The sequence below is a fragment of the Canis lupus genome, chromosome 9, assembly GCF_011100685.1.
Source record: "Canis lupus familiaris isolate Mischka breed German Shepherd chromosome 9, alternate assembly UU_Cfam_GSD_1.0, whole genome shotgun sequence".
NCBI lineage: Eukaryota > Metazoa > Chordata > Mammalia > Carnivora > Canidae > Canis > Canis lupus.
The window spans coordinates 58,739,269-58,762,345 of NC_049230.1; the positions used below are offsets into that span (position 1 = coordinate 58,739,269).

General features: G+C 53.6%; 1 protein-coding gene across 6 annotated transcripts in view; it reads right to left on the reverse strand.

Annotated features, from left to right (window-relative positions):
- NEK6 (NIMA related kinase 6) overlaps positions 1-22,620 on the reverse strand; it is an 83,200-nt gene extending 60,580 nt beyond the window's left edge. The window contains exons 1-2 of one of the 6 annotated variants that reach the window (XM_038549404.1): positions 22,510-22,601; positions 1,358-1,470 (exon numbers count right to left, since the gene is read on the reverse strand). The gene's annotated coding sequence lies outside the window, so the exon portion shown is untranslated. Of the gene's footprint in view, positions 1-1,357; positions 1,471-19,563; positions 19,796-22,509 lie in introns of those variants that run through there. The other 5 variants (XM_038549399.1, XM_038549398.1, XM_038549400.1 and 2 more) reach the window with 5 other exon arrangements.
- Positions 22,621-23,077: the final 457 nt, after the last annotated feature.

Below are 23,077 nucleotides of genomic sequence, written 5' to 3' on the forward strand. Positions count from 1 at the left end.
GGCCCGGGAGTGGGGAGAGCTTGGTTCGGGGACACCCAGTAGAGATCTAAGTCTTCGTACTCCTTTACCCAAAGCTTACTTCTTCTATTTGAGGAGACAGGAAAGGAGGAACCCTCTGGAGCTTTAAAAGAAAAAAAGGGAGAAAAAAGAACTTGCAGCCAAACAGAATTGCAGCAGCGAGGCCCCAGCCAGCCCAAAGAAGTTTCCGAAATTCTGTGCAGTCTGAATTTTTGCGGGCTGAAGGGTCACGCGATTTCCTCTGCAAAAGGCAGACTTTTTGAAAAAGTCTGAGGGTGAAGGGGGAGGAGGGACATGTCCATGAGACCAGAAGTCATGAGCTTCAGCCTGGCTGCCCGAGTGACTTGCTGGGTGACCACAGACAGGTCCCTTCCCTCTCTGGGCTTCGGTTTACCCGTGTTTATTTACTACATGTCAAGCCTTGTTCTAATGCACTTAGGTGATGTCAGTCTCCTCATCCCTCACATTACATTATCATCTCTACATACAGAACGGGGAAACCGAGGCATGCAAAGGTCAGGCCCGCTGCGCTGGAGGAAGGGCTGGGACCTCGAGCGAGGTGGTGCAGCTCCAGAGCCCACATTCTCAACCATAAGGCCCTCTAGCCTGCTGCAAGCTGATCTCCAGCGCCCATCCTACTGTCAGAGGCTTTGCATCTGGGGCTTGGATGCCAACAGGCCTGTTTCTGAAGACTCTGGAAGCCACTCTAAGCTGCTGGCTTTTCTGTGACTTCTGTTGGCTGAGCAGCCTTGATAGCCACAGCCTAGGCCCTCGGGAGGCTCCCAGGTCACTGCAGCCAATGACCCACCTCTTTGAGCACCGGGAGTCGGAGCAGGAATGGACGGCCCCGCTCTGAGGTCCATTTTGGAGTTTTACACACAGGTTGGCCTCTGGGACCGCGGGAGAGAGACTGCCATTCAGGCGTCCAAGAAAGAGGGAAAAACCATCTATTCATAGCCAGACAGAGCCCGCTCTGTGGAAATGGTGCTACTGACACGAAAAGTAGCCCAGCTGTGGAAGAGATTCCCGAAAAGCCTGACCTGGGAAGGCTCAAAGGCTTGGGTGGTCACCAAGCTTATAAAATAGGCCTGGATGCTCAACCATGAAATTCCTGAGGGAATAAGGTTCTGACCCAAAACCTGTCTTCCAAAACAAAATTCTTCAGACAACATTTTTTGGCTTAAGCAAGTAGACTGCTGATCTGTTTTGCCCCAATCTCTCTAGAGTAAGGAATACTCATGCCAAGAAGAACAGCTATGATATCCTGTGCTCCCGCCCCAGGCCACACACTGTGCCACAGATCTGGGCACACTTGTTCATTCCCACGAGGAATTATTACCTCCATTTTGCAGATCAGGAGACTGAGGTTCAGAGAGGCACAAGTCTGCAGAGCTGGGAGAAACAGGTAGAGGTGTGAATTCCGGCACCAGCCTGGAACATAGGAAGCGGGGACTGGCCCCAGGAGAACCCGTTACATGTATCCTCAGGAGAAGCCCTGGCCAGACATAGAAGTACAGAGAGAGTCATGTGCAGCAAGTGCACACATTCCTCCCTCCACAAGCCAGAGGAGGACTCCTGTAGACAGACAGGTGGGAGAAAGCTGGCCCAGCTGCAGCTAAAATAACTCCATCAGGGCTGCCTCAGGCCTGTCTTTTCAAAGACACCGGAATCCCTTAACTGAGAACGCGGTGCTGAGCATCCAGAAAATTCCCCATGCTCTGTGCATACTGTTGCATCAGTGGCCATCTTGCACACATGCGCAGTTGCTGGAGAAGGAGAAACTCTCAATCCACTCATTTAAGAGTGCATGTCTCACCAGAAACTTCAGAAAGGCCCCCAAAGAACCCACTAGCCCACATCCTAAATCTCAAAGACAGGAAACTGAGGACTAGAGCAGGGAAGCGATGTGTCCAAGGATATTCAATTGTTTGTTGACTCAATCTTCAAACACACACTAGGACTAGCCTCTGTCCTCAATGGAGCTCCTCGTTCAGAGACAGGAGTCTCAAACCAGCACCTACAACCCAGCTGTTTTTACACCCGGGGTGTGGAAACACAGGAAAAGGGATGTGCAGTCTGTCTGTCCTGTCTCAGAACAGGAAGCTGCCCTGAACAGGGGAGCAGGGGGAGGGCACGCCAGGCAGGGGGTACAGCAGGTGCAGAGTCCTGAAGACCGGCAAGCCCGGCATCAGTTGTAGGACAGAGGCCCAAACAACTGCAGTGGCCTCAGGTCTGCAGCAGAGAGGGAGGGTCAGCAGCACCGATGAGGGGTCATAAGCATCTGCACACAGGGCTGGTAAGCGCTGCAAAGCCAGACTCCCCCTCCAGTGCTCTTCTGCGTGCCACCCTGCCTCCCACAGTGCCAAGCCCAGATATAATGTTACTGAATGCATCACGGGAGGAATCAAAGACCCAGACATGGTTCAGCAGCACCTTTCTTCTGCTGATGCTACCTGCACCATACCTGACCTCCCATGTCTGCCCTGGTCAGCTCAGGTAACTGTGCCCACACACAAGGAAGGAAGCAAATGCCTACAGAACCTCCCTCTCAAGGGACTACACTGGGACCATGTCTCAAGAGTTCCATGAAGTTTATATTCCAGGCTCCAAGACACTCTCTCTTATCTGGCTTGTATTTATTGAACACCTACTGTGCAACAGGCTCCATACTAGGTACCTGAAGGACTTCACAGATGGGTGTTACAACCTCAAAGCCACGCAGCCATCCCCTCATCTTTCGGGGCTGGAATCATTACTCTGATTTCACAGGAGGGGAGCCACGGAGCTCAGAGAGGCCTTGGACTTGCTTGAGCAAGATCCCTGGCTAGGAGGTATCAGGGCTGGGATACTAACCCAGAAATGTCTGACCACAGAGCCTTTTTGCCAAAACAGATAAGGGTCCCTGGAGGAAGAGAAGAGCCTAGATCCTTCCTTCCTGCCACACAGGCAGGCAGCCCTTAAGCCACAGAGCAGGCGAGGCCGAACTGGCAGAACTGCCCAGAATGGCGGGCCCTGTCATTACTGGAAGGGGCCACACTCCAGGCCAAAGGAGCACAGCCAGGGCTGGGGACTTGTGCAGAGCACTGAGGGTCTTGGGCCTCTGAGGGTCCTTGCCAGTGCCACCAAAAGACTAAATGCTGATGGACTATCTTTCAAGAAGCTCCAATGAGCTGATCCACTCATCTTTGGCACCTGCATTAAAGGATATACACAAGTCTAGGATACAGAACACAGACTCTGGAGTCAGAGTGGAGGGTGGCTAGGTCCCCAACCCTGAGTCCAGTCACGACCTGGCCCTGGCTGTGGTGACAGCTCTCCCTCCCTGGACCTGGGTCCTTGTGTGCATCTGTCTCCTCTGGTAGGGATGTCAGCAGGGACCTTGGGGCTGCCTGGGCCCTGCAATCACAGGGAGCCACAGCAGTCCCCCTTGGAACCCTGTTTCAACTCAAATAGCTGCAGACACTCCAAAGCACTAACACTTGGCCATGCCCAATGTGGATAACCCTTCCTCCTCCCCGCTCAGGTCCCTGTACCAGGGTCCCCACCAAACTCATGTCTACCTGGACCCTGGGAATGTGGCCTTATCTGGGAATAGGCTGTTTGTAGATGTAATCAAGTGAAGATGAGATCACATGGGATCAGTGGGACCTCAGTCCAATAACTGGTGTCTAAGACACAGCCAGAAGGCCATGTGACGCCAGAGGCAGAGTGGAGTCCTGCGTCTACCCACCAAGGGACACCAAGCCTTGCTGGGAACCAGCAGAAGTGAGGAGAGACATGTAGCACACCCTCCCCTTGGAGCCTCCAGAAGGAACCGATCCTGCCCACACCTTGATTTTATGCTTCTGGCCCCAGGACTGTGAGACAGTGAACCGATGTCACGATAAGCCACTGGGTCTGTGGTGACCTGTTATTGTGGCTCTAGGAAATGAAAACACTCCCACCCCACCCGAGCTTGGCCAGAGAACACATGCAGCCATCTTCCCAGGTTCCCCAGGCTCTGCAGACTTCATCGAAGGCTCCAGGCTCAATTTGTGTTTCTCAGGCTGCAGAGGAAGTAAACCAATGCTTTCCAGGTCTGGGGATTTCACAGGCCTATAACGTTTCTCTTAAATTCTGAAGATGGATATAAAGCTGCCAACTTTTTCTGGCATCCACAGTAAAATTTCCATCTATAATCCCCATCCCGCATAAAAGAGGACACCTGACATAAGAAAGTAGCTGACACCAGGCCCGCCTTTCAATTTTCTCATTTCTTTTATTTTTTTTCTTTTCTTTTTTAAAGATTTTATTTATTTATTAATGACAGAGAGAGAGAGAGAGAGAGAGAGGCAGAGGGAGAAGCAGGCTCCATGCAGGGAGCCCTATGGGGGACTCGATCCCGGGACTCCAGGATCACACCCCGGGCTGAAGGTGGCGCTAAACCCCTGGGCCACCGGGGCTGCCCCAATTTTCTCATTTCTTGATGGACAGGTGAGAATCTCACTTAGCCCTGGGCCTGGCCTGGATCTGGCATTCAGGAACCAGCAAACTCCAGCCACGGTGCCCTGCCAGGTTTTTTTTTTCCCCAGTCCTGGCTGAGGAGACGTGAGGCTGGCCTCCCCCACTCTCCTATGTGTATGAAAAAGGTTCTCTCCCTCTCAGAAATTTGCCCAGGATATTCTAGTTAAACTCTAGGTACTTCCAGCTAATCCCCTCTGAGAAGTGGCTGATCTCCCCGCCCCAGGGAAGATGCGTTCCAGGCCAGCCAGTGAGGGTCACCGGGAAGGGAAAACACAAAGGAAAAGCAGGGGAAGGAGAGAGAAGCACAGCCCCACTCTTGAAAAGGAAACCAAATCGTGAAATTGCTCAATGTAAGACATCATGGGCTGGGTGACTCCAGCGCTCTTCAAGGACACCTTGTAAACCCACACCCAGCCTCACAGGGAACGGCCCGGTGCCAGGCGCCCCAGAGGAGCTTGTGAAACATCTGGCCCTGGCAGCCTGATGACCCATCGGAAGCGGGTCGTGCCGCACTCCGTGAACATCGCACCCACGTCTGCCACGTGGTAAAGCAGTGAGGTGTGCCAGAAGGGCCATCCAGGGGAGAAAACTCTGCCGGAGTGCGAGGTGTGCTTCTTTTCCAGTAACTCAAGCGTGCAAATCCCCCTCCAGAGAATGCCCCAGACCCTGGGGAAACTTGCCGGAGAGCTCAGGGTAGTGGCCATGCTGGAGTGTCCTCACTGGGACAGTCTCGGGCACAGGGCAGCTAACCTCAGGCGATAAGGTCTGACGCTGTCGCTTTCTGGGCTGGAGTCCATCTCTCCCGCCCTCCCCTTCTGTACGCCTGGGCCAGGGGCAGGGTGGGCCCCAGTTCTCAGGAAGCCAGGAAACACACTCTTTTCTGGGCGAAAGGCCCAGATTCCTTGAGCAGTCACAGGACATGCTTTTTCAGAGCTGTTCCAAAGCCACAGGCGCAGACTGGAAGTTTCTTTGGGCGGTGTGAACCTGCGGGGACAATGTGGGGACCGGCCGAGAGCTAGTGGGTGAGCGAGGCCCCAGGCGGCACCGCACAAGCCAGGGCCCTACCTGTCATCGTCGTGTGGCTCTGCGGGCCTCCGTTTCCTTTTCACCCCATCGTCATTCATCGAACATTCCCTCAGAGGCTCACAAAGCCAAGCGCTGTCTGAGGCACAAGGCAGAGGAGGTCCTATCCCGTCCCCCTGGAGGTGTCAGGCAGTAGAGAGAGAGATACAGACGTGGGGCGGCAGTAAGTGCCAGGAGGGAAATGTAGCAGAGGAGGCGGCCAGGCGTGCAGGTAAGGAGGCCTGGCTTCCCACGGTCACCAGACAGTTCATTCAGACCGTGCAGCAAACTGCTCGGCACATTCTCGGCACCTGGGGAGGCTGGGTCTTCCTGACGCCCACACTGCACAGGTGGAGCCACTGAAGCCAGAGGTGGACTGGGGTGGCCTCATGGGGACTGAGTGGGTTTGGGGCCTGATCTGGCCTCACATTTCCTGGGGAGCCAAGAGGCTGCCCCCCGACCCTGCCCAGCCCTGGCAGGCCCCATGCTTTCTCAGAGTGGAGTGGCTCTGCTTCCAACATGATGCCCATGATAATGGGTCACAGCCACCTGCTCCCCAGGCAGCAGGTAACTGTCCTTCCTGAATTGGAATCTGGGCTCCTTCACTTTACTTGCTGGGAAACCCTGGCCAAAGTGCCTAGGGTGTGCCTGGCACACCGGGTGCACACCTGTCTCATCTCCACCCAGCACTGAGAGGAGGAGGGGCTTTGGAGGAGGGGCCGGCCCTGATGTGGGAGCCGAAGTGCAGATCTGGTCTGGACAGGCCATGTCCAGCCCTGGGGGATCTTAGTGACTAGAAGGAAAGGCCAGGCAGACGGACCAGTGCTCTAATGGGAGTGGAAGGTCACACACATGTGCAGACCAGCCCTGAGGCTTCTCTGCTGGGTGTCTTGGCCACAGTCCTCACTTCTCTGAATCTCAATCTCCCCAGTTGAAATAGAGGTTCTGGTGATGATAAAAACGAGACCCCAGATACATGAAGTCACCCAGCCAGTATGGGACACATTTATCTCCTTATCTACATCTGTCCATTTAACATAAAAATATTCAGGCTGCATCCCCAGCAGGTGCTACGGCCTTAATGGCAGGCAAAACCCCATCTGCTTTAGAACCACTGGGGCTCTACGGGAGGGTGCACAGAAGTTCCTGGGCTAGCCTGGGCTCACCCTCCCAAGAATCTTGCCTCTGTGGAAAACTTCACCCGGACAGATCCTGGGAACAGCCAGCGTATCCGCGGGGCACATCTATGACGCCACACTGCTGCATGCCCAACCTGAGGCTGTGAGCCCCCCTCACTGCGTGGCTAACACCAGCTGCCAGAGAGGCCGACTCCCGCGGGTGGGGAAAGCTCTGACCCCCCACCCCCACCCCGCATACACAATGTGCCACAGACATACGTTAGAACTCAGAGCCAGTCATTTTCACAGCTTTGCTTCTGACTTCACCAGATCAATCCATCCATCCATCAATCAGTCAATCAAGGGAGAATCAAAACTCAATCACGGTGACAACACAATTCAATCCCTGGGAAGTGTATCAGAACCAAGGCTCCTGCAGATAAGTGAGATGGCCTGGAAATGGGGAAATGAATGTATTCCGGCAACAGACACCTTGAAGAGGCCCGGCGTCAGCGCTCCCATTAACTCTGACTTCTTTCATCCCCAGGAATCAAAACAGCTTCTCTGACAGGGAGGAAAGAAATGACAAACAGAAATCGGATCTAGGGGAAATAACACATCCATGGCACCTTTCCCCCCTTCCCAAAGCAGCCTGCAAGCTTTACATATTTTATCATTTATTCTCACATTGTCCCCAGCAAGTCTTAGGCGTTGGCCTTGCTTTTCACAAGAAAGCTGTGAGGGAGGCTGGGGTTTAGAGGTGAGGAGCCTCCCGCCAGACAGCCAGCAGGAAGGGCTGGGGTGGGGTGGGGGTGGTTGGGGGGTGGGGCATGGAGCCAAAGGCCGTTCCTGGTGGAACTGTGGCCTCAGACAGCTGAACCGCTCGGAGACAGTTTGTTGTCCACACTGGCGCCTCCCCAGCAGCCTCCCAGGCTTACCACCACCTCATCAAACCATTATCCACACATGCCACCAGAAACACGGCCCCTCCTGTATCAGCCTTTAAAGCTTCCAGATAGGGATCCCTGGGTGGTGCAGCGGTTTGGCGCCTGCCTTCGGCCTAGGGCACGATCCTGGAGACCCGGGATCGAATCCCACATCGGGCTCCCAGTGCATGGAGCCTGCTTCTCCCTCTGCCTGTGTCTCTGCCTCTCTCTCTCTCTCTCTCTGTGACTATCATGAATAAATAAAAATTAAAAAAAAAAATAAAGCTTCCAGATAAAGTCATCACTCCAGAGCTCAGTATCCAAGGCCTCCTTACCTGTCTGACCCCAATCTCAGGTAACACCTGTCATTGACCACATCGGCTCCAGAGAGCCTCTTCTGGTTTCCTGCAACCCCTGCTTCACACCTCCCAGTGCTCCCACCAGCATGCCCTCTCCACCTGGCTATCCCCTGCGGATCCTTATAGGTACCAGAGCAGCAGCTGGTACAGGGAGATGGATCTGGGTTCAAATCGTTGCTGTGTGACCTTAAACAAGTCACTTTACTTCTCTGAGCCTGGGACTCACTTATAAAATGCAGCTGTTTAAAGGTGAACACTAGCTGATGCTCACATATGTAAACCCCTGGTGGATGCTCAGATGAAAAAAGGAGTCATAGCAATAAGAGGGGGAGCTGTTTTTAAAAGGATAGTGGATAGTTCCATACAAAGAATAACACCCTGTTAAGAGAATTGGCGTTGGCTGGGCATGGGGTGGAGGTTTAGACTCAGGACTTCCCCTCTGAACACGCCCCAGTGACACACAGGCCCCCTACCTGCCCTGAGTCACTGGAGAGTCAGGGGATGCTTCCATATGGGACAGGAAGTAATTGTTGCTTTTTGATTCCTCTTGCTTTCCCTTCAGCTTTCCCTCCCACTGTTACACTGACCCTATGGCCTCTGTGGGCCTTGACCTCACCCCTAAAGCCAGGTATCAAGAGCCAACCAAGGAGACTCAAAGGGCATAGAGCTCATGGTCTCTCCCTCACCAATGAGGGGAGAGAGAGACTGGGCTCACCCCAAGCCACCCCCAGCTGCCCCTCAGGAAATCACTCCCGAAGTCCTGAAGCAGTTCAAGCCAAGGCAAAAACACTCTTTCTAACCTGCAGCCCCACCTTCTTTGCTCCCTGACAGAGGGGTCTCCAGGTAGGATCCCAGATTGACAACCCCAGGCCCCATCACTTGTGTGGTCCACCCTCCCCTGAAAGGCATCAGGCACTTGCCTGGGAATGTGAGCGGGAAGCAGGGCTGGACCTGCCCCGACGCCCCTCTCCTCCTGGGCCCGGGCTCTTAAGACCCCAGGAACCATCCATTTGTGAGAGTTTGGTTTTTCTTTTTCTTTCCTTTCCCCTCTAAGCAAAACTTCATGGCAGCTGCTCCTGCCTTGGTCCCCAAGGCCGTTCCAAAGGGCCCATCTCATCCTTGCAGAAGTAATGGCAGTAATTCTGTTAATGGGGAGCAAGATGGATGGTATGAGGTGCCCAGAGTGCAGGAGGCAAGCCGAATCGGGCCGCCCCCGGAGGGAAGGGAAGTGTTGCCGGAACACACCCTCCTTTGGGGCCTTATTAGGTCTTGAAAGAGCTGCCGCACGCGCTAAGACCTGCTTTTGCCAGCAGAAGCCTCATTTTACAAATATACAACAACAACAAAAAACCCGTAAATGGGAAGAAAACCCTGAAGATTAGGCTCCCCTGCCACTGCGAGGCGGCGTGCCCGCTCAGAGCTGAAGTCTTTAGCCTCCTCGACTCTGGGTTTAAATAAATAGGTCTGATCGCCAGCTCACCGTTTTGTGAACATGCACCACAGCATTTCCTGGCTGTTTAAGGACTGTCTGCTAATGGTGGGGATAGGCCAGCTCTGGAATCATCTTCTTTTAAACGGCTTGCCTGTCCACCGCCTCCTGCCCCACGCCAAGGAACCCTCTCGCCCTGGTGTCAGTCCGGTGAGGAGCCCTTGACACAGCTGCCTGCCCCAGGCCCAACCCACAGGTCCTCCCTGCCTGCTAGTTTCTCCGGTCTTCTACCCTGACAGTCAGTGGCATCTCAAAAGCAATTCTGCTGTGGAAAGGCAGCCATTTCCTAAATCGTGCAAAAGGCCCATCCTCTTTCCAATTCGGAATCAAGCCCACTGAATTGTTCTCTGGGCTTCAATTAGTCCAAGTACAAAATGAGGGTGAAGCTGGCATGAGACAGCTCTGGTTGGTGACAGGCAGAGCAAGTGGCGTCAGATTATACAGGGCTGTGTAACCTTGCGATCTGCGGAACCTCTCTGGGCCTCTACCTCCCCATCCCTAATATGGAGCTAACCCTACCCCCCACCCCACCCCCGCCCCGGAGGAAAGAGTAAATGCCATCACTTCTCAGGCCAATCGGAGCATTCTTCTCAGCCACACCCTCCCACAGTACCCAGCACCACCCAGACACATAGTAAGTAGGTGCTTACTGAGCATCTGTTTCTTTGAGCAGAACACATGGCTTCTTTTGATGCCTGGAAAAACAGAAACATCCATCCACACTAAAACAGAACGGTTTAGGATGTGCGCTCTGGGAGCCCAAGGCCTGGGTTCAAATCCTGACTCAGCCACAGATCTCCTGTGTGCCCTTGGGCAACTGACTCATCTTCACTCAGTCTCCCTTTCCTTGTCTGTAAAATGGGACTAAAGAACCTACCTCACAGGGTCACCAAGAGGAGTCTGTGCAAGAACACCTGGCCAGGACTTGCCCCAGTTGGCCCCTGTAACAGCAGCCCTGAGAACGAGCCATCCAAAGTCCTGGGAGAACCGGAGTGAAAATTCCCACATTTCAGCTGGGAAAACCACTTTCTCAAAGACATCTGAGGCAGAGCAAGCCCCATGAGGCCACCCCAGCCCCCTGGGCAGGGTACGGGCCTGGGATCTAGAACCACAGGCAGAATGTGAAATCTCGGGAGGCCACGGGGATATCACCCCAGGAGGGACCCCCACACCACAACTACCCTGCGTCTGTTTCCAACACTTGGACCAGTAACACTGGGCATTCTTTACTCCTCTCTGGTTTATGACGGCTCTCCCCTACTAGAATGTCAGCTCTTGTTCATGATGCCTCTTAGAACAGTGCCTGGCTCTGTTGGATCAATGAATGAACAAACAAAGCACGGAAGTGAAGAATCTCAGAGCGCAGCTCAGGGACGAGGGACTGCTAATGCTGTCCCAGAGTGTGAGGAGCTCCTGAGCGTCCCAAGTGCCACCACGCTGCAGGCCTCACCCCACAGCATGTCGTTAATTGGTATAATAACGGCCACCTACTGCTGAATGGCTGCTGTATGTGTGCTTACTTCACTGGATCAGACAAACTCCCCCGGAGACGGGAACTGAGATTTCCCCCTCACTTTCAAGTGAGAAAACTGTGGTGGGAAGCAACAAGCCAAGGAGAGTGAGGAGCAGAAGGCAGAGGCGGGCTGGCTTGCAGGGTGTTGAGGTTAACCCACCAGCTCCCTCCTCCATCTCTCAGCCTGAGACCAGCCACCCGGCTGGCTGGTCACAGAGGGGAAATGCTGGAGCTAGAGCCTCAGGACCTGCTCCCTGCCAGGAAGGATGTTTGCTCCAGGCAGGAGCTGACAGGCCACAGCAGCTAAGGTCTGGCTCCTCTTCTGTTCCCATGCACATGCAACAGAGAGTGGAGGCAGAAGGAAGACTCAGCCAGGCCTGGGTTCAAATCTTAGTTTCCAAACCAGGTGGTTTATGGCTTTGGACTGGTGGCTTTAATCTCTGGACCTCAGTTATTCTCATCTGGAAAATGAGGCCGGTCCAAAGTTGTGGGGACTGACTAAGGCAACACAGATAAAGAAAGCACTTGACCACATCACTGGCACACACTAGGTACTAAATAATAAGTACTAGTTAACTTTCCTGAGCCTCCCTCATTCACATTTTCGAGAGCAGCCAGATGTCTGCATCCTGTGGTTGCCAGGTCCCTCAGCTTCAGGGCTAGGAACAGCGTGGGAAGCTGGTGGAATCCGAGCTCCCCGCCCTCTCTGATCCCTATGGCACCACCTGCTTGGCGTTCTTCCTGAGTGGGTGGGTCAGCAACCTCGTCATTTGATTTCTGACCCTTGTCACTCAAGGACAAGAAGTGAGGGGATGGGTTTGTCGATGCACTAACATCTGGCAACTACATGAGGAACTTAATTGAGGGGCGGGGGGCATTTTCAAGGAGACTCCCATCCACAGTATATACTTGATACGAGAGGCTCAGGGTGAGGAGGGAGAGCAGCTGGCCAACTGACCGCATTCACATCCCAGGCCAGTGGTCTATAGATCGCACTTCACAGTGGAACTTCTCCCCTAAATAAGATCTGGGCCTACACCTATGCGGGGCCCAATACAGGCACCCTGCTCTCTGAAATGTGTGTGTTAGTGGGAGGAAGCCACAGCCCCTGCCATCAGGACCAGCTTCACATACATGTGACCAGTGCCGTTTCGTCCCGTCCTGCGCTCTGAAGGGAGCCTCATGCTTGCAGCTTCATGCTCTGTGTCCACTACTTAAAGTCTTCGTTTTATCTTTGAATTTGTGCTTTTTAAGTGAAGTCCGGTGGGACAGTGGTGCATGTGCTGGGGGCTGGGAGCCTGAGCTCACAAGTGGTCCTGCTCCCGGCCCCCTGCCCCAGTAATCTCAGCCACTTTCCACCCTTGGCAGGGACTGGGTGCAGTCCTGGGGCCAGGCACACCACAGGGTAACTGTGAGGGTCTGTACTCGCCCCGAGTGTCCCTGTGCCCAAGGAAGCATGGCGTTGGAGAGAGTTCATAAAAGCCACCATGAAAGAGATGGTGAAAGAAAAAGCTTTTTTCCTGATTTTTAAGCAAGGAGACCTGCATTTTCACTTGGTGTGGGGCCCCACAAATTATGTAGCCAGCCCTGACTTCCATTTATATGACCTTCTGACCTCCATCCCTGGGCAGCCTGGAGGCTCGTGGGGACATCCCTAGGCCTCCACAGAACTAGAAGGCACCAAGCGTTCTGAGACGATCACTGGCTGAAAAGCTTCTCAGACCTCAGCCTCCCTTCAGCCTGGTCCATGGAGCTTCTTTTTTGAACCCCTACAGTTAGTAACTTATTTCTGTCTTGCGGACCAGGCTCCGTTTCCAGTGCTGGATATGTGACGATCAGCAGGACACTGAGCAATCACAAAACAGGCAGGACTCATGGTGACACGGCTCGGTCGAGGGAGGCCGGTCCAGCAGAGCCTCCTGGAAGGCATGGAAGGAATGGCTGGTACATGCAGACTGCCTCCCGGAGGGAGGGAGTGGGCTCTGGGAGGGGGCAGGAGCCCCTTATCTGTAAGGTGGAGACATGGGGGCTTACCTCACAGGGCTGTCAGAGACTGGGGGGCTACTGTGTCTATAGGGTGGCACTGTGGGGAGAGGGGAAGGCACACGCAGAGGCTGGGGCCTTGGGCACTAACTCAGGAGGGTCTGTGGACAGCTCCCTGAACAACCACAAAACTAGCAGTGAAGAGAGTGGCCAAGGGGTGGAACTGCCACCTCCAGAGCCTCCCACCACATGACAGGCATGTGGGGTGGTGGCTCTGCTGGCAGCGTGCAATCGCCCCTCCTGGGTTAGATATTTGTTCCTGTGATTTCTATTCCTCCCTGACATTTCACAGACATCGCCTTTCTTTCTGTGATTTAGGAAGTCCAGTTAGTACCTGGTGGCGGTGGCAGCTTTTCTGATACGACTGGTCACGGATAGAGCAGAACACACGGTGAAGACAGGCTCAGACTGCAGCCGACCCAGGTTTGATCCTGGGCTACTCCAGCTGTGGAGCCTAGGGCAGACCTGCCCTGCCCTGGGCCTAAGGGTCCCCTCTGTAACTGTTAAGAGTAGCATCCTTGAAGGGTCGCTGTGAGGATTAGATGAAATAACAATGAGGAAGAGCGCAGCTCACAGCAAGTGCTCAATAAATGTCTGCCATTGCTATTGTCATGAAACCCCAAAACATCACATCCAAAACCTGGGCATCACGTGGCACTTCCCAAGATCGCATGGATCTGCTCCCTCCTTTCTAGCACCTGCCTCGACTCTGCTCCAATACTACTCTCTCCCCTCATTGTCATGGTGCATCAGTCCATAAATATTTAAGCAACATGTCATCAGATTATTATAACATATGATCTATGTTATAAGATAGCACTGATGTGCTGCTGTTATGCACATTTGGGCTTCGTTTTCAGAATATCAAGACATAAAATATTTATGTATTTAACCAACCACGAGATCTCACATTCTGTCTCAAAATGCTGGGTGGCGGTAAGATGCGGAGCTGAGACGCAACGTGTGAAGGGGATGCCTTGTTTTCACATAGGTTCCTAGGGCATCTGGATTGTTTCTGGTTCATTCCAGGGCCTGCGAACGGTGGCTGGCTGGGTTTGCCACAGAAAGCAGAGGGCTGGGACCAAAAGACACCATCAAAATGCCGTGAGAGTTCTAGCCACAAGGCACCATGTCATTTTCATCTGGCATCTCCACGGGTCTGCGCATAGTAGGTACTCAGACAACATCCACAGGGAAATGAATTCACCTGAGGCCCATAGCACAACCTGATGGGCTGGCACCCAGTGGGGATTCAGTAATATTTGCTCTTCTGTTTCATTCTATCCCCAGTGTCCAGCACCAGTCTAGGCACAGAGTAGGGCCCAGCAAATGTTGCCAATGAACAGCAATGGAAGGTATAAACGCATAACCAGATAAATCACTTAATTAGCTAATAAATTAATGAGGGATAATGACTCCCTGTCTGCTGGTCCGGATTACACAGTGTGAGACCTTCCTCCTGAGAAATAAAGGCTCTCCAGTAACCCGTAGTGGATAAGCAAAGGGGTTTTTCTGGGTAATTAAATACCTCGATTACTAACATTAGCACATCACAGTGACCATATGTCCCAGAATTTTCAGCACTGTGCAATTTCAAAGATGCCGCCCCATAAGCCATTCGAGCATCCTGGAACTTCTAACGTACTAGCAACCAAACTGCATCTTCCAAACAGCCTCTCTTGTCCCCAAATGTCACTAAAATGCTTTTACAGACCACTTCCCTTTTGAGAGTTTGGAAATTACAGACATCACGTGCCCACCTATTAATGGGTGATACCTGAAGGCCTGGAATGTCATTAAAGCCTGTGCAGGGATCCCTGGGTGGTGCAGCGGTTTGGCGCCTGCCTTTGGCCCAGGGCGCGATCCTGGAGACCCGGGATCGAATCCCACGTCGGGCTCCCGGTGCATGGAGCCTGCTTCTCCCTCTGCCTGTGTCTCTGCCTCTCTCTCTCTCTGTATGACTATCATAAAAAAAAAAAAAGGCCTGTGCAAACAAAAATTGTTAGCTCGGAGTAAAAGTATTTTCTTTGCGTAGTTCCCAAATGCTGTGCTGTCACCATCAAGAGTGGGCAGCCCTCATCTTTGTCCCCAGCCTCTGCACAGGCAAAAATCCAGTCCTCATTTCCTCTTGGGTTAGCTGGGACGGCTGGCATTTAAAACAAACACAAAAGTCCGCTAAAATTCCTGGGGGAGATGAACAAAGGAAATGCGCATACACTGACCCAGGTTTACCAAGCCCACACTTGAGATCCTGGTGTGGCTGGACTTGGCAGGACCCACCAAGCGTATGGGTGGGCTCCCTGTCCATCTGCCAGGGAGTCTGCAGTGGTCCTGGCATCTGGGCACCCACCCTGGTAAGCCCATCAAGGCCACATCAGCTAGGGAATCACTTCTTTAAACCACAACTCCCCATTTTCTGGGCTGAGTGAACTCTGGGGTCCTGCTTATTTGCTGCATAGCAATGTCTGTGCCCAGAGGTCTCTTGGGAGAATTAAACACTTCTCTTTCCCTAAGCAACCCTCAAAAGATACACCTTCCTTACAAAAAAAAAAAAAAAAAAAGTATACTTGATAGAAAATGTACCTTTAAGACACACACCCACCTGTTCCAACCCAAAACCACTCCTATACAGACATCAGGAGCCACCTCTGCAGGAAAGGAGCAAAGGAAAAGACTCTGATTACTCTGGAAGGTACAAGCCTTACTATAAGTGTAGGCTCCTCCCTTGGAATAATTTGAGCCTTTACCTAAAAAATCTTCTCTGGACAGAGGTGGGTCAGATGGGCACAACTGTCCTGCACTGCCCACCGAGAGAAGCAAAGTTTACTAACACATTCAGTAACTCTACACGCACATTCTTCAAGGGTTCTGAAACTTGAAATTTTCCACTCATTCGATAACTATTAATGGAGTACCTACTATGTGCCAGGCACAGCACTGGGCACCGCATAGTAGTGGTCCCCAGACCAGGTCTTACCCTCATGGGGCTTACATTCTAGTCCAGGAGGGGGGTGACAGACAAAAGAAATCAGGAGGGGGTAAGGGTGCTGAAACACATTTCCAATGCCATGCAACTAGCCCCTCGCTCTGGTTCTGAAACATCTTCATCACCCAAAAGGAGACTCTGTACCTGTAGAGCAGTTTGCTCCTCATGCCCCCCACCTCCCTCGGCCCCTGGTAACCACCAATCTGCTTTCTTTTCCACAGACTTATAGATTATGGATGTTTCGTATAAGAAACTTTTCTTAAAATGACCCGTGCAAACCCTCTTTCTGTAAAACACAGAACAGGATTAGGGCCAGGGGAAAATGAGCTTAGGTCTGCCCTGTCCCCCCCCTTCCCCATCAGTATCCCTCACTCTGTGACTTTTCAGGGAAGGCTCCTTTTTGACAATTCTAGTCCTAAAGTTGGGTTTCTGAGGCAAATCACTCCCCAAACAGTGTCCAAGAATCAAGGGGTGAGCAAGAACCAACAGTGCCCAGCTAGAGGCCCTACTGCTACCAGCCCATTTTCCAGGTGAGGGAGTAGAGGTGCTGGATTCAGTGTTGCTACACACACCACAGCAGGGTCTCAGGTGTGAAGAGCTGACAAATGCCTACAGAAGCTGCCTCAGGAGGGGCAGCCCCTTCCCTGGGACAAGGACCTCTCCCTCCCTCAGGGACAACAGGCCAGCCCCACTGGACCCCACGTGGCTCAGGACAGAGCGCCCAAAACACACGGACGCCTGCACAGACCCTCCAGGAGGACTCTGCTTGCTGGCTTCCTACTGAGAACTACCTGCCCCCAGGCCCAGGTCTGTGACAGCCGCTTCTGTCAGCACAGACCTCTGATGGCGCCCGGCGCTGTGTAAATAATTAACAAAACATCTGCCTTGCTTAATAACATACTGTGGCTGACACAGCTCTGGGGCCTCCCGAGACCCTCCAACTCCGAGAGGATGCGTCAAAATCTTCTAAGGCTCCCTTGCCAAGCCTCATGGGGGGTGTGGGGAGGGTGCAAAATCTAGGCTTATAAACATTTTCCTGAGCCGCCCTGAGCACCCTGACTTAAAGCCCGCCTCGATTTACCACATTGCCCTGCCTCTTCCCAATCTGTTTTGAGGATCATGATCACTTTGGTGGCACCTGGGAGAGGCTTTCAGCCTGATTTCAGCCTCCACATGCAAGGGCACTAAAAATGCTCTTGACAGGAAACAACCTTCCCTGGGCCCCGGTGACCTTGGGCAGGTCCTTAATAATCACACGGTTTCTTGACCTCCCATAAAATCTCAGGCAGTGAACACCAAGCACTTCCGGGGCACTACCCATGTGCTGAGGGTTTTATATCCATCATTTCCTATAGTTCTCCCCTCAAACATCTGAGGTCATAATACTGTCTGTTTTCCAGTTGGGGAAACGGAGGCTCAGAGAGATTAACGACTCGCTCTGGGACTTCCCACCTCACTCCATCTGGTGCCAAAGCTCAAGCTTTTAATGCGATTGTAGGTCATAGCACCTTCCCCTCCTTGAGCCTGTTTCCATTCTGTAAAATGGGCACATGGCTCCTCTCGGGATGGTGAGACTCCCAGATTTCTCAGGGGCAGCATGGACTCATCAGAGCTGAATGCCGTTTGCTGGTAACCGCTGCCCCTTTGCAGATCCCATCCTGACGGCTCCCAGTTTCAATGACTTCATGGACAACAAAGGAACAAAAGAGGGCAGGCCTTGGGGAGAGGAATCATGGACAAATTCCAACTCTGCCACTCACTGGCAGTGAAGGACTCACCCCCTATCCTCAACTACAAATTGGGGACCTTGGGGAGTCCTCTAAGGAACCAAGCTCCCTTTCACCAAGGTCAAGTACTGCCCCTCCCCCAGCCTAATTTTGAAGTGCAAGGCTTAAACAACATGAGGAAATGCAGCAGGGCGGGCTCTCTTAATGGCAGCTTCCCCCCCCTTCCCTCACAGAAATTCCTTCACACTCTATGGAATTCCTACATAAAGCCTCTTTTTCTTCTCTATGAGGTCACCATCGTGCAGATGTCGAAGAGAAAGAAAGAAAGCCTCCAAGTGGATCAAGGCCCTTGGAACTGAATGCATTTCAGATCCGGGCTAGGGGCGCCACCTTTCAATTCTGCAAGCTCGCTCGACTGTCCCAGAGTCCAGCCAAAGTGGCCCGTTGGGTTTGGGGTGCGGTGATCCTGCCTGTGGACGCCAAGGGGCCTGGCCAGAAGACCAGGCCTTTGCCACCAGACCACCAGAGCAGTCGTCTGTGGAAAATCCAGAATTAGAGACAGCACAGCAGAGGCTTGTATGTGGGTCTGTTTCCACACAAGCAAGTCTGTTAGAGGGACAGATGTCAAAATGCTAGATCACACTCCACATTCAAGTTCCCAAATTGAACGTCACAGGAAATTACACCACCAACTGATTGGCCTCAATGTCCGCTCCTGTCTGGAAGCTGAATCTGAAAAGGCTGTTGCTTCAATTCAGCTTGGGTCAAAGGAAGGGGCTGTGAGTATGTTATCCAGCTCAGACAGGAATGGGTGAAGCTGATTTTTTTGAGTTACCTGATTTTTTCTTTTTAAAATAAAATATTTTGGGGGCACTTGGCTGGCTCAGTCAGTGGGGCATCTGACTCCTGATCTCAAGGTCACAAGTTGAAGCCCCACACTGGGCACTGAGCTTACTTAAAAATAAATAAATAAATAAACAAAAGGCTAAAAACAAATAAATAAATAAATACATAAAACATTTTCCCCAAAGGCCATCTTGTCTCTACCCAAGAGTCAGATATAAGCAGCTGGCCAAAGACCCAAAAGCCACTGAGGATCTTTGGACAATCCTGGTCATCTACCACCCACTCATTTCAAAGCGATTTCACAGACACCCAGAGGAAGATCACCCCGACGACTTCCTCACACAACTCCAGGAGCACCTTTGCTCCCCAAAGCTCCACGTTCGTTCGGGTCGCCAGCATTCTGGCAACCATCCAAAGTGATAGCCAAGGAAAGGACCAGGGTTGTGTGCACACCGCTTCCTAAGAATGACATCAGCAAAAATTAAATAAATAAATAAATAAATAAATAAATAAATAAATGTATGTATGTATGTATGTATGTAGAAACAAGGACTATTTTTACCTCCCCAAGTCACAGGCCAGACGGGAGAGAAATCCATCAATGCCAGAGATATGTGGCTGAGCCTTCGCACAAGATCTATTATTTCACACCTTAAATTAACGCATCTCAAAGCAATTTGCGAATGTTCATCAATTTGCAGAACAGAATCAGAAGGGAGAGAAATACCTTTTCCTTCCAACATCAAAGGACACTTGCAGGGGTGCCACACTCCCCCCCAAACCGCACCGGGTCTCACACACAACATTCTTTTCAAGAACAGCTTAGTATAAACCGTGATAAGAATGGAAATGAACGAGTTAGAGAGAGAGGCACAGGGCTAAAGTGGCATGTGACAAGAAGCCTATGTAGAAACAACCCTGTTGTCAGATATTCAGACGCAGAGTCAGGGCCCTGGATGTAACGCACCCTCACCTGGGGTCAGAAGCCTGGGGCTCTTCCCGAGGGCAGCGCCCCAGCCTCTTTGCTCCCCACAGAAGCCTGGAGATGCCAACCCGCATTTAATCTTGGATGACTCACCAGGGTCTTCCACTCTTCACCCTCTAACTCCCTTGCTTGGTCTGACCCGAGAAGAGGAAGGGAATATTCTTCTCTTTTTGACAATTGTTTTGACACTTCCCTTCTGAAACCAATCTTTGGCACTTCATGAGGACAGAAAAAAATGTGAACTGCAGCCCTTTCTATCTGACAGTCCTGGCCCTAGGCATGGGTCATCCACCGCCGAGGGGCAAGAGTAGACAAGGAAGGAGGGCAGCACTTCTGGGAAGACGTCTCCCAGAAGCCCAGAGCCTGGTGAGGAACCTGGCCCCGCAAGAACCTGGAACACAGTGACCTTTACTTTCTACGTCCAATGGAAAGATGGAGGGCTCTGCTCAGACAAGCCTGACTTCAACCGCACAGCATCCTGTGATCTTTGGCACATGATTTCATCTGTGTCCCCAGTTTTCTCATCTGTAAAATGGGCACCATGATAGTTCTGTCTCTGTGCTGCCGGGTGGACTGGGTGAATTTAGGTACTTACAGCTTTCGTGCCTGGCATATGGGATGCCCTCAACAAATGGTGGCCATTAGTTGTGATGCTACTTTCATAAAATTATGCCTCGTATTCCATCTCTCTGAGCCTCAGTTAGGTCATCTGTAAAATGGAGATGACAACCCCCAACCTCATGGGGAAGATGAAATGAGTAGATGTGTGTGAAAGCACCGAGCACCCAGCCTGTGCACCTTCAGAAGACAAGTTATCAGGCCCCTGGTGTGGAGGGCAGACTGGAAGTCAGGGAGGTGACAGGATTCTGCCTCTACCTCCTCTCAGCAGTCCCAAGACACAGGGTTGACAGAGACACAGGTCTCTGTGTCTCTGCGCCCACAACTACTAGGAGGATTAAAAGTGCACACAGTAGGTGCTCCGTAAGCATGACTTCCCCTGCCCTTCCCCTGCCCCCTCCTCGCTCAAAGCCACTGGAAACGTCACCTGGCAAAGCCAGGAGCTTCGATTCTTGAAACCCGAATGATCTGAAATGGCTCAGAGCCCAGACCAACCTGGGCCACTGCTTCAGTCTGAGACTTTATTTTCTGAAGACAGAAACTACTTTTAGTCATTTCCGAAGCAGACAGGACGGCAGAGGCTGACAAACCACAGGGACCATTTTAAATCCTGGGCCTTTTCTTCTGGGAAGTTAGGCAAGAACCTTCCCAAATGTTTGCCCGTGGGGCTCTCTGCCAGGGAGTGACTCATCCACAGCTCCCCACAGGCATATTTTATTTGGGGAGTGGGGGATGGAGGGAGGGCCTGGCCTTGAGGGGAGAAGAAGAGGCAGCCTTTCCAGCAAACCCAGAAGGTGGGTTGGGTTTTGTTTTGTTTTGTTTTTTTCATTTCTTTTTAGGACAAAAAAGAAAAAGAATGTGGATCTTTTTTGTTTCCTTCCAGGTTTTGTTTGCTAAAAGAAGACGTCCAAAGTTCACTCAGTAAGCTGCTGCGTTGGGAACAGGCGCCTCCAGCCGCTCTGCATCCCTTTCAATGAAATTCTTCTTCCATTAACACCACGATTTTTAAATGTGCCTCCAAGATCTGCCTGCGCACGACATTTTCTCCTCAGAAAGTCTAGCTGAGTTTTGAAAATTCAGGGGGACGAGGGAGTTCAGTGTTTCTGAAGTTGCCCTTAAAGCAATCGAGACTTTTTTTTAAGATTTGTTTATTTGTTTGTTTACTTATTTATTTATATGAGAGACACAGAGAGAGAGAGGCAGAGACACAGGCAGAGGGAGAAGCAGGCTCCATGCACCGGGAGCCCGACGCGGGACTCGATCCCGGGACTCCAGGATCGCGCCCTGGGCCAAAGGCAGGCGCCAAACTGCTGAGCCACCCAGGGATCCCCAATTAAGCCTTCTGACTGCAGAGATTTTCAACATTTCTAAAGCTCCCCCCAAAACTGTGTCAAAGCTGCGCAGACAGACCTTGGAAATCAGTGTCCCAAGCCTGCTGTGATCAATTTGTTACTGTCTTGGGGGCTCATGCTTGGAGCCCAGGCTCAACAAGTAAATAAGTCAGATGAATACGCATCTAGTCGACAGAGCAGGCAGAGACAGGGCGAGAGACCCTCAGATACACAGACAAGTGTCCTGGCACCCCTGGCCTTCCCAGGGTCACCGTCCCCCATCCCCACCCCCCAAGGCCCGCGGGAAAGATGAAAATCTGCCCGGGCCAGAGACCGGAAGAAGAGGAGCCAAGGGACCCAGAGGGGGGTGTTCAGGAAGAACTGAGGCCGCGTCCTCTAGCAGCAGGCCGAGGAGCCCTGCCCGCCGCAGCAGAGCCGCAGCCCAGCCTGAGCATCCTGGGGCCCCACCGAGGCCCGGCAAGGAGGCCTCCCCGTCTGCGGGGCCCAGCCTGGCTCTGCGGGTCTGACCTCCGCCCCCCTTCGGCGCGCGAGGCCCCGCACCCGCCGGGAGCCCACCCCGGGCCTAGTTCCCTCCGCGGGCTCCCTGGCACCCGGGAGGGAGCCGCCTGGTGGGTGCAAGGAGGTGCCCGCCCGCGTGCGTGAGAAACGCATTCACACCCTCCCGGACGCAGGGTGCATGTTCGCGTGCACGGACACGTACACTTTTGTCCTCAAAGGCTCCCAAACGCGCCCAGAAGTCACTCGTGAGCACTCGCGCACGTGCACACACGCACGCCCGGAGCCTGGAGCACGGCTCCCCATCCCCACGGCACGGGCCCCGCGAGCGCTCGGCCCCGCGGGAGCCCCGCCGCGCCCCAGCCCGCCCGCGGCCCCGCACGCCACCGGCCGGGCCCCCGCGACGCGCGCGCCCCCGCCCCCGCCCGGCCCGGTTCCGCCCGGCCCGGCCCGGCCCCAGGCCACTCACCGGCGCGCGGGCGGCTCGGCTGCCTCGGAGGAGCGGCGCGCGGGCGGCCGGAGCGGAGCGGGGCGGAGCGGGGCGGAGCGGAGGGTCCCACACTCGCGGCCGCACGCCCGTCCGCCCGGTTCCGCCGCCGCCTGCGCGGGCCCGCGCGCTCCCGCCCCTCCCCGCCGCGGGCCCGCGCGCTCCCGCCCCTCCCCGCCGCGGGCCCGCGCCGCCCCCTGCGCTCGCTCCCGCGCGGCCGCCACGCTGGCCCGTGGGCGCCCCGGGGAGACCGCAAGGCGCCCGGAGCCCCCGGGGCCGCGAGACGTCCGCGCAGCCCAGGCGCCCCCTCCCCGTTCCAAAGATGGGGAGACTGAGGCCCAGACCCTGCCGGCGAGTCGGCGCCAGCAGACCCCCCTTCACCCCTAGTCCCCGGGCTCTAGACGCTCAGGGCTGGGGTCCGCACTCAGCGAACCGGGGACCCGCCCCCGCATCCCTGGGTACCCCCCGACGCGGCCCCCTCCACGGCCCTGCGCACCCTGGGTAGCCAATCAGCTCTTATTGCGCGCCTACTGGATGCGGCGCACGTTTA